The sequence below is a fragment of the Phragmites australis genome, chromosome 12 (assembly GCF_958298935.1).
Source record: "Phragmites australis chromosome 12, lpPhrAust1.1, whole genome shotgun sequence".
Taxonomy (NCBI): Eukaryota; Viridiplantae; Streptophyta; class Magnoliopsida; order Poales; family Poaceae; genus Phragmites; species Phragmites australis.
The window spans coordinates 23,385,985-23,396,162 of record NC_084932.1 but is presented as its reverse complement, the minus strand read 5'-3'; positions in this window follow the sequence as shown (position 1 = coordinate 23,396,162).

The window sequence follows — 10,178 nt, the reverse complement described above, 5'->3', positions numbered from 1 at the left end:
TTGGACCCGATGTCCTATCAGCCAGAGGAGAGAACTATCAACCACATGTTTGGTGGCTCCTTGTCCAACGAGTCCAAGCGGTAGTACAAGACAATAGCCCGAGAAGTCTTAGCTGTCATCCCCAAGGGTCGTCAGGCCATCAAATGGTCGAATGTCAAGATCTCCTTCAGCCAGAATGACTGCCTAGAAAACTTTGTATGGCCAATCCACTTCTTGATAGTGGTCGAGCCTATGATCAACAACTGCAAGGTCTCCCGAGTGCTTGTCGACGGAGGAAGTTCCCTAAACATCCTTTTTCACTAGCACACTCAAAGCAATGCAAATCTCCCAACCTACCATCAAGCCAGTTATGCAAGCCTTCCATGGCATAGTACCCAGATCTTCGGCCATGCCCATCGACCAGATATTGCTCCCCATTACCTTTGGGAAGCATGACAACTTTCGGATAGAAAAGATTATGTTCTATGTGGTTGATTTCGAGACGGCATATAATGTTATCATAGGACAACCAACCCTAGCCAAGTTTATGGATGTCACGCACTATGCCTACCAATATGTGAAGATCCTAGGACCCAATGGGGTCATTACCATCCAGTGTTGCCCCAAGGTAGGTCTTCGTTGTGGCAAGAGGAGTCTCAACATGGCATCTCAGCACCGACCCAACAAAGAATCCAAGAACTAAAGGATCAAGGCGAACAAGAAGCCTCTATAATAACCGCTACCATAGCACCCTCAGAAGCAAACCTGATAATCTGAGGATCTGGTTACACGACTAGTTCTGAGCCAATGTAATAGCATTGTGCTATCCCTGAAGTAATAGGGTCCCTACATATCGGTTTAATCTAGTTTGTGTCATTTAGGTTTAAGATGATAGGTCTACAATAATTCATGGAACGTCAATTAGCATTGTAAGTCCCATGTGTCAATTACGATCAACAACGGTAAGACCTCCCGAGTTCTTATCAATGGAGGGAGTTCCCTGAGCATCCTCTTTGCTAATGCGCTCGAAGGGATGAAGATCTCAAGGTCTACTATCAAACTAGTTACTCAAGCCTTTCACGGTATAATACCTAGATCTTCAGATACTCTCATTAGCCAGATATCGCTCCCTATTACCTTCGGAAAGCATGACAATTTCTGGATAGAAAAAAATTTGTTCAACGTGGTCAACTTCCAAACGGCATACAATGCCATCTTGGGAAGGTCTACTCTCGCCAAATCCATGGTAGTCATGCATTACACTTATTAGTGCGTGAAAATCCCGGGACCCGAGGGGGTCATCACCATCCATGGTTGTCCCATGGTAGTCTCCATTGCGACAAGCAAAGTCTCAACATGGCAGTTCAACACCAACAAAGTGAGGAAACCAAGAGCTCAAGGATCAAGGTGGATAAAAGCCTCAGTCATGACCGCGATCACAGTGTCTTGAGATGCAAACCCAAAAACCCGAGGGCTTGTCTCCACCACTAGTCTGAAGCTCATGAAACGAAGCCTACGCACCCCCAAAGTAATAAGGTCACTACTTATCGGCTTGACATAGTCTATGTCATTTAAGGTTAAGATTATAGGTCTACAAAGCACGTTGGTCGTCAATAAACTCTGTAAGTCCCAAGTGTAAGTGCTAAGAGTACCTTTCTCATAATAATAAAGATCATATTGCCTAAAAGAGGTTGATCGACTTCTTTTCTAGCCTTACTTGTCTTTCTGCGCATCATCATGCCCGACAATCGGGATAAGTCACTTCTCGGGTACTTCATACCTAATGCGCACCTGAGGCGGCAAAAAAAATTTCTTGACTCAAAATCAATATGAGCTCTCTTTGCATTATTACATTTTTATTATTTAAAGTGCCTATCTAGAATCCTTCTTTATGAGTAGACAATCAAGGGCTTAATAAGTACTAGGCGCTGGAAACCGAAAACAACATATTGTGTACCTTCTGAAAGCAGATTCTACCGAGAAGAGAAGGATCATTACGTTGTAAACCCAGGGTTGCAAAAAGGCTCCTTATCATGTTCCACGAGTGACTAGGGGCTTCGATAGCTCCCACTCAAGTGAACCGAAGGCCTATCATAATAAGTGCTCCGACTAGTGATCAACGCGTCCTGAACTAATCGAAGGAAAAAGCCAATAAGAGCAACTTCAACAGTTGCCTTATTTGCTTCCCTATAGTTAAAAGTAGGGAATATAGCACAGAAACTTACTTCCAGCAGCTTCCCCATCCGCTTCCCTATTCTCGTCCTCCCGTTTCCCAAATCTAGCAGACGAAAGATGTTCCCTATCTCGCCTCCTTCACATCTCACACATCGCCTCCTCCACCTCCCGCGCATGCACTGCCCCCCCCCCCCATCTATGGCACATGGCACCACGACGGGCAGGCGGCGCGGCTCGTCGGGTAGGAATAGGTGGGGTGGGTCGGCGAGCAAGCCAGAAGAAGAAGCGGCTCGACGGGCGGGGCGGCTCGACGAGTAGACAGGCAGGTGACGCGGCTCGGGAGGGAAGAGTCAGGGCGAGTCAGCCAGTAGTCCAGGAGGATGAGCGGCTCGATGGGTTGGGCTGGTCGGCGAGTAGACAAGAAGGTGGCGTGGCTCGATGGGCGGGAAGAGGCGGGGTGAGTCAGCGAGCAAGCCAGGAGGTAGAGCGGCTCGACGAGCAGACGGGCAGGCGGTGTGTCTTGACGGGCAAGAAGAGGCCCAATGGGTGGAGCGGCTCGGTGAGCGGGGCAGCTCGGCTTGTGAGCAGGCCGCTCGGTGGGCGAACAGGTGGGGCAGCTCGCTGGGCTGGGCTGGTCGGAGAGCAGGAGGGTAGGCGGCGTGGCTCGACGGCTGGGAAGGAGCGTGGTGGGTCGGTGAGCAGGCCTACAGGCTGTAGGCTGTAGCCAAGCGGGTCAGCGAGCACATTGTTGCGCGGGGCAGATGCTCTGTGAGATGTCTTGCTCCTTGTGCCTGCAATTCATCACCGAATTTGACACTAAAATTCTTCAATTGCTGAAGTAGTAAATTTGTAGCTTGTGAAGCATAGAAAATAGGGAGAACTACATTGTGAACTTGATGAATGAGAGCAACAATCTTGATGACCTTGAACTGTGTAGTCCAATTGGGAAGCAAGAGTCCCCGATTGAATTTGCATCTCCCCCATTAGAAAGAGTAAAAAAAGATCAACTCTAGTGAGAAGGAAGACGAGGCATTGGTGTTGGCATGGCAAAATACTAGTCTAGATGTAGTCCATGGCATGGCAAAAATTACGATGAGGCGGTGATAACTTGTACAAGGAAGGTCTAGATCATTTATGGGAAAAGAAGGTAGAGGCAGAGGCCATGAAAGAGAGGTTGGCAATTGAAGGGAGAGCCTATGAACTTGATAAAGAGAAGGATGCAATTGAGGCAAGAAAGCTTGAGGTAAAGAGTCAAGCAATAGAACTCAAGAGAATTAAGGAGGATGAGAGAATTATGCTTATGGATCTTAGTGGCATGACTGAGGCACAAAAACAATACTACATGAGCCTGCAGACTGAGATCTTTACTCGACGAGCCCGTACCTCTAGTTGAGTAGTTGTTATAATGTAATATTTTGCGAGCAATTATGTTTGACACTTATCTACTATCTTCTGTGAAAGTGCCAGGAACACTTGTTGTAATGTTTGTAATATTTTGTGAACTATCATGTGTGGCACTCATATGTTAGCTTTTGTGAAACCAACTGAAACAAACATATTAGGAATAGTTCCCATTATTACATATGCAGCATACAAGATCAATAAAATTACTAAAATAGCCCAACACGATTGCAATAAACTACATCCCACCATGATGTTGCCACATGTGCTCTACTAATTCTTCTTGTAGATGACAATGAGTCTACTTGTTTCTAATACTAAGATACAGGGGATGAGTTACAGGGAAGCTACTGGAGACTGAAGAGATATAGGACTGGAATCTTTTTGGGACATTCCCTATATAGGAGATATAGGGAATGTGATTTAAGGAAGCTACTGGAGTTGCTCTAAGAAGACCATGATATGTTGTCAAAAGAATCCAGCACAAAGTACTCGCATCAAGCGTAAAAAGTGTTTAAGTTTCCAACTAAATTAACAAAAACTAACCTGTGTTTTTACAAATGCAAATAAAAGAAAAGGAGAAAGACAATAGCATGGGTGCGTCCAAGAAGCCCATCTCATCCACGAAGGCTTTGGCCGCCCCTGCCACCTCTTCCACCCTCTGCACTGAGTGCTCCTATGACTCCTCCCCAAAGCCCTCCCGGAGAACATCAGCGTTGATCTCTAGGTAGTGGGCCTTCAAGATAGCCAAAGGAAAAGCCACTGCTTGCTCTGCGCTCTATGCAGACTGACTCGAGACGTGCTCAGCCACCTTCCCTCGGAGTCCCTCGAATGCCTCGACGAGTCTGGTCACCCAGGTAGCTAAACTGGTGGCGTCATCACTGCCGTCAACCTCCACCTGGATCTCGACCCCAACAAGCGCCTCCTGAAAGATGTTCAGGGCCATAACGAGTTGTTGACAGATGGCTAACATCTTGGCCTCCTCCTAAGCCACGACTTCTCAAGCAACTGAGAGTTGTACAGAATAGCATGGTAGGGTGGCAAGGTGGAAAGATGGAAAATTGAGAATTCCAGGAGGCATACCATTTATTTGGATTTCTAGTTCGGCAATTACCTTTTCCTTATCGGCAGCAAACACCTTCTCTGTCTCAGTGGCCGCCTGGGAAATTTGATGGCATAGCGCAGTGGCAACTTCTTCATGGGTGGCCACTCGGGCGTTCACCTTCTGGGACTCATCTCGGATTCTCTTTAGCCACATCGTGTACACCTCCAAGTTTTTAGGTTAGTGCCTATCATTTCATCAACTAAATGGTTATTTTGCAGGAAAACTCTTACCGTGTAAAAGGACAAGAAGATGTTGTCCAGATCATGACCGGGAGGACCTTCAATGATCACCCTCCGGGTCAGATTCCTAAGGAACCCGTGCACCAAGTTCACAAGAGGATTCTTGGGAGTCAGAAGATCAACTTCCTGGTCATTGGTGACTAACGTTGAGGGCTTGCTAACCCTCCCCACATCCCCTCCAGAGGAGATCATGACCAAGGCCTGTGAAGGCTGGGGCTTGGGAACTGCTGGTGGCGCTCCAAGAAGCCTGCAAATAAGAAAGGTCAAATATTGAACTCCTATTAACATAAAGAAAAGGTCTATGGGGCTTACATATGCCTGGACCATTTCTTGGCCAGGGAGGGCTTTGTTGGGATCAAGAAGGATGTCGCCCTCTTGAGGGCCTTATCAGGGGGTGATCCCATCAGTTCCTAAACCCGTAGGAGCTAAAGGAGCACCGCTCTGAGGGCTTTGGGTAAATTATCAACTTACCAAGGTCGAGGCCATAGCTCTAAGTGCTTGCATCATGACTTGCCCCCCAGCTGGCAAAGCCGACACCGGGTCAGCAAGAACAAGGGGAGTTGAAGTTGTTAGCATCGGTGGCCTAGGACCTCCTACCGGCCTAGAACCGCCCACCAACGAATTGGCCCCCGCATCGTCATCCCCCTCCATTTCTACTCCACAGGCAGGGGATAGCGCTCATGATGATGTAGCTGGGGGCCCCGCATTCTTGGCTTCTGGATCAGGCTGCCCACGCCCAGGAAGCTGTTCAAGCTCGTGACTACCATCAGCAGAGTGACGAATACTCAAAAAGAAAACTAAATAAAAAAACAAAGATGTCCCATGATACTTACTAACATGATCCTCCTTTGGGCATCGGGATCCATCTCCACAATGGGAACCGTGACCTTCTTGCGGCCAAGAGAAGGGATTGCCTTGAAAAGAATTTTGGACCTCTTCGTGGCGACCTCTGGTAAAAGCACTATGAGCTGGGGTAGTTCACTATGAATACTAACTTTGTAGTTCCTTTGAAAAAATGGCTACTCAGAATCGGGGAATACGTGTCTTATTTTCTTGGGCTGGATCCAATTCGACCCGAAATTGCCAAGCGCTGATAGTCCTCAACTTTAGAGGACTCAGGTGGCACCTGATGAAGTGCCTGGTAACATCATAGGTCATCAGACTCCTCTCCTTCAGGAGATAGATCTCTCCGATTAGGTTCCATCGAAGGGTGGTCATCACCGGCCCTTCCGTTCAGGCGGGCCTTGACAATAGTGTCAAGCCCTGATAAAGAAGCCCTTGCAAACTAGGTTGGCAGTAGAACCACTTCTTATGCCAACCTGACCAAGAGGACTTGACAACAAAGTCGATGTACTCCACCAACTTGCCTTCCCAGAATCGAAATCTAGTGCCACCAGCAACCTTGTTCTGAAGCCTCTTCAGGAGATAGAAGTACCGGAAGAGGTCGAGGGGTGGGAGAAAACCATGAAAGGCCTTACACAAATGTACGAAGCCACTCAACATGATGATGGAGTTATGATTGAGGTGAATGAGTTCCAAGCCGTAGAAATCAAGCATTTCATGGAAGAAATTAGAAGAGGGGAGCCAAAATCGCAACGAAATAAGTCGAAGACCACAGTGTTGAGGGTGTCCAGGAAGAAAGGGTGTATAATGATGGGCTTGTCTTTGACCTAGGCGAGATATAGCATTTCAGCTTGCGCACTCAAAGTAGTTCGCACTTTGAAGCCAACTAACGATTTCTTTTGTTTGTATATTTTTAATTTAAAAATTATAGAACTATGCAGTTGTTTTCAAATTTTGCACAAATAGCCTCCTCCCGCCCGTTCAGTGGATGTAAAGTAGAAATCACCCACTGAATGAGTAGGAAATTGACATGGATGCCAGTGTGGCCGGAGGGAGGGTAGCAGAGGCCCTTCCCACCTACTTGATGGGTGAGAAGTACCTCTCACTCATCCAATGGGTAGGAAGTGGCACAGGCCCCGTAGCACTGAACTCCCATCCTTCCGACAGGCGAAGAGTGGCATGGGCTCCGTAGCACCAGCCTCCCGCCCTTTGGAAGTGTGGGAAGTGGCAATTTTTTCTATTATTTGGAAAATGGACTGAGAATGAGGTACATTCTTTCCAATTATTTCGGTCTTTTCTTATTTATAGTCCCAGTTGTCTGTTCAAAAGTGCTTGATAGTGGTTTTGTTAAAAAGAAATTGTACATCGTATAAATTATGGTACTTCACTTTCATATTGTACGAGGAATTGAACTATTTTGAGGAATTCAAGTTTTATGAAGAGAAGAGTAGAACCTGACATTTTTATTCACATATAAACATGTAGAATTTATAACAAAGACCATGGTACATGATTTTAAATATTAGGATGTCAGGGATAGAACAAGGATTCTATTGCATGGAACTGGGATATTTCCCCTTCTCGCACATGCCACTTTGCACTCCTCTTCTTGGTGGCGCAGGAGAACCTAACACCTCTGAAGTAATTCCTTACGCCTGTGAAGTTCATCCTCCCATCTCTTTAATTCCTCCTCCCACCTTTGAAGCTCCTCAGTCTGCCACATGCATTTTTGTTCTCAACACTGACATTCCTCTTGCCACACCCGATGTGCATCCTGCCTCTAGCGTGGTACCTCCATCCTGATGATGTACTTCTATTTGGTTTCAGCCTCTCTGATCCATCCCCAATGTACGGCACTCTGACCACATCAATTCACTACTTGAAGTTACAAGGTTGTTGTTAATAAATGTGGTGCTAGGAGCATAGTTCAGAATATGGAATTGGCAGGTGTGAAAATAGTGGGAAAGAGGATCACACCATGAAATTAGGGCCAATTCTGGGACATATGAAGAACATCCTACCAAAGGTCTCCACATCGAAAGTGAACAGTACTGGTAATACTTGGTTGTTTCCATCTATTCCGATTGCAGTGACTATCTGACCCTTGTACTTGCTACTAAGAAATGTGTCATCGACGCAAAGGATAGGGCAGCAATGCATGAAAGCATCTATATAAGATCCGAAGGTAATGAATGTGTGCTACAGGACCAACATAGCAGACTTCTTTACTGAGGGGTAGTGGGCAATGTCATAGTAACTGCCAAGGTTTCTTTGATAGATGATATGAAGGAGACATGGGAGATTATCATGTGATGCTTCATACATCCCAAACCTTATCTCAATTGTTTGTCACTATGCCCTCCAAGCCTTGGCATAACTAATAGTGTAAAAATATTTCTCCTCATTTGCCCTAATTATAGATCTAGTTTCAAAGTTCAGGTTATCAATAATCTAGGCATACAGGACATTAGCAATAAAATTGGAGGACAAGTTTATGTGGTACCTCTCAAGTTCCTCCAACAGACAAGTGTGCTCTGTCACTATTGAGCACTCCCAGTAATCAACTCACTTCCCCTTAAAGGTGTGCACTTGCCACGGACAACCATCCTTCGCATACTTCACATCATACTCCCTCTTGCTAGACATGACAACCCTGAACTGCCTCCAAAGAGATGTTGCCCATTGAACCACAACATCCTTCACAACCTGGATGCTAGGGTACATAACCTCCTGTGCATCTTATTCTCACTGTACTTCCATGGCACATGGTAACTTTCACCCATGAGCTGGTTTGCAAAATCATGATTGTTCCACTCCGCAAGGACATGATCACCATCCTCATCGTCTGAGTTGTCATATTCTTTAGCTTAGTGGTACTCTAGATCCTTCGACTCCATCATTTCAACTATATCAGGGATGAGTTCTGCCTCATCAGCCATACATGTTGCTTGCATCGACAGAGCCAAGGTCTATCCAACATCATGTTCTTCCACCACATCTACCACTGTTTTGTCCTCCTCCACACATGTACTTGGTCCACCCTCTACTTCATCATGCAATTCTCCAACTCACTGCCTGAAGCTCGCTTGAGCAAGCATCACAAGTGACCAACCATGCTCAGTTCCTAGCTCCAAGTACTTCCTCCAACTAGAGGTTCCTTTGTATCGTGAATATCTCCAATAAAGAACCTTCACCAACAGGCCTTATTAATATGTTGATCTTCAGCTCATGTTGCACAGGGTCTAGTTTGAAACTCTACATTAACCAGTTGTACACTCCCTCAAATCTCATTTACCATGCTCTAGATATACCCTTGTCCATTGACTGAAATCTTAACAAATCTACCTCATTCAGACCATAAACAATCTCCCCATTTCCAAAGAAAATCTTGAAATACAACTTTTCTACCATTTTTTGCACACGATTGGCAAAAAAAACTATTATTTTGGCTTACAACAACTAAATCCAGGAAAAAAATACTAAACTATAAGTACTACATCTAAAATAAAAGTCCATAAAAAACTAACATCAAATGTTGTAACCATAAATACCACCATCAACTAATACTAACTATCAAATTATCGCTCTAATTTTTACTCTACCTTGCTCTAAAAACCTAGATTTGATAACAGTCCATAAAAAATAACTTCAAAAATTGCAACCGTAAATACCACCATCAATTTATACTAACTATCAAATTAGCAATCTAATTGTTCCTCTGCATACCTTGCTCTAAAAACCTAGATTTGATAACAACACAACTAATCTAACCTAGAACTGATGGCTCCCTATATCAAAACTAGATTTGATGGCTAACCTAACTATTTTGCAAAATAAAGTACCAAGATTAGGCTATTTATAGCTAACGAAGATCAAATCCGGCATGGCTTCACCGTTCCCCCTCTTCTCTACCTCCCCTCCTCTCCAGCATGGCTTCACTGCTCCCACTCTTCTCTCCCCTCTCTCCTCTCCTCTCCTCTCCTTTTCTTTTCTTTTCTTTCTCTCCTCTCCTCTCCTTTCTTTTCTAAACTGAGGAACAAATGGATGAGCGATGCCTCCACCGGGCGCATCTGTGCCTTTTAGATGCTGGAAAATTTGAAAAGATCTTTCATTTGTGAAGTGCCCTCCCCCATCACGCAACATATGATCTATACCATCTTCATCGCCGTTGCTGACGTCACCAACATGTCTACACTAGAAGCATATTCGGCGTCCACCGGCATATCGTTGTCTTTGTCTTCTTCGACCATGTTTTGCCCTTCCTATATAATCTCACATTCACCATGCTCGGTCCAACATGTATAGCCAGGCTTCAAACCCCTACAAATCAAGTATGAATGGATCTACTCTGTGCTAGAAAATTTCTTCTCGTTCTTGCATGGACAATATATGTAGTTTGACTTGTACTCCACGGTCATTCGCAGAAAAGCAGACAT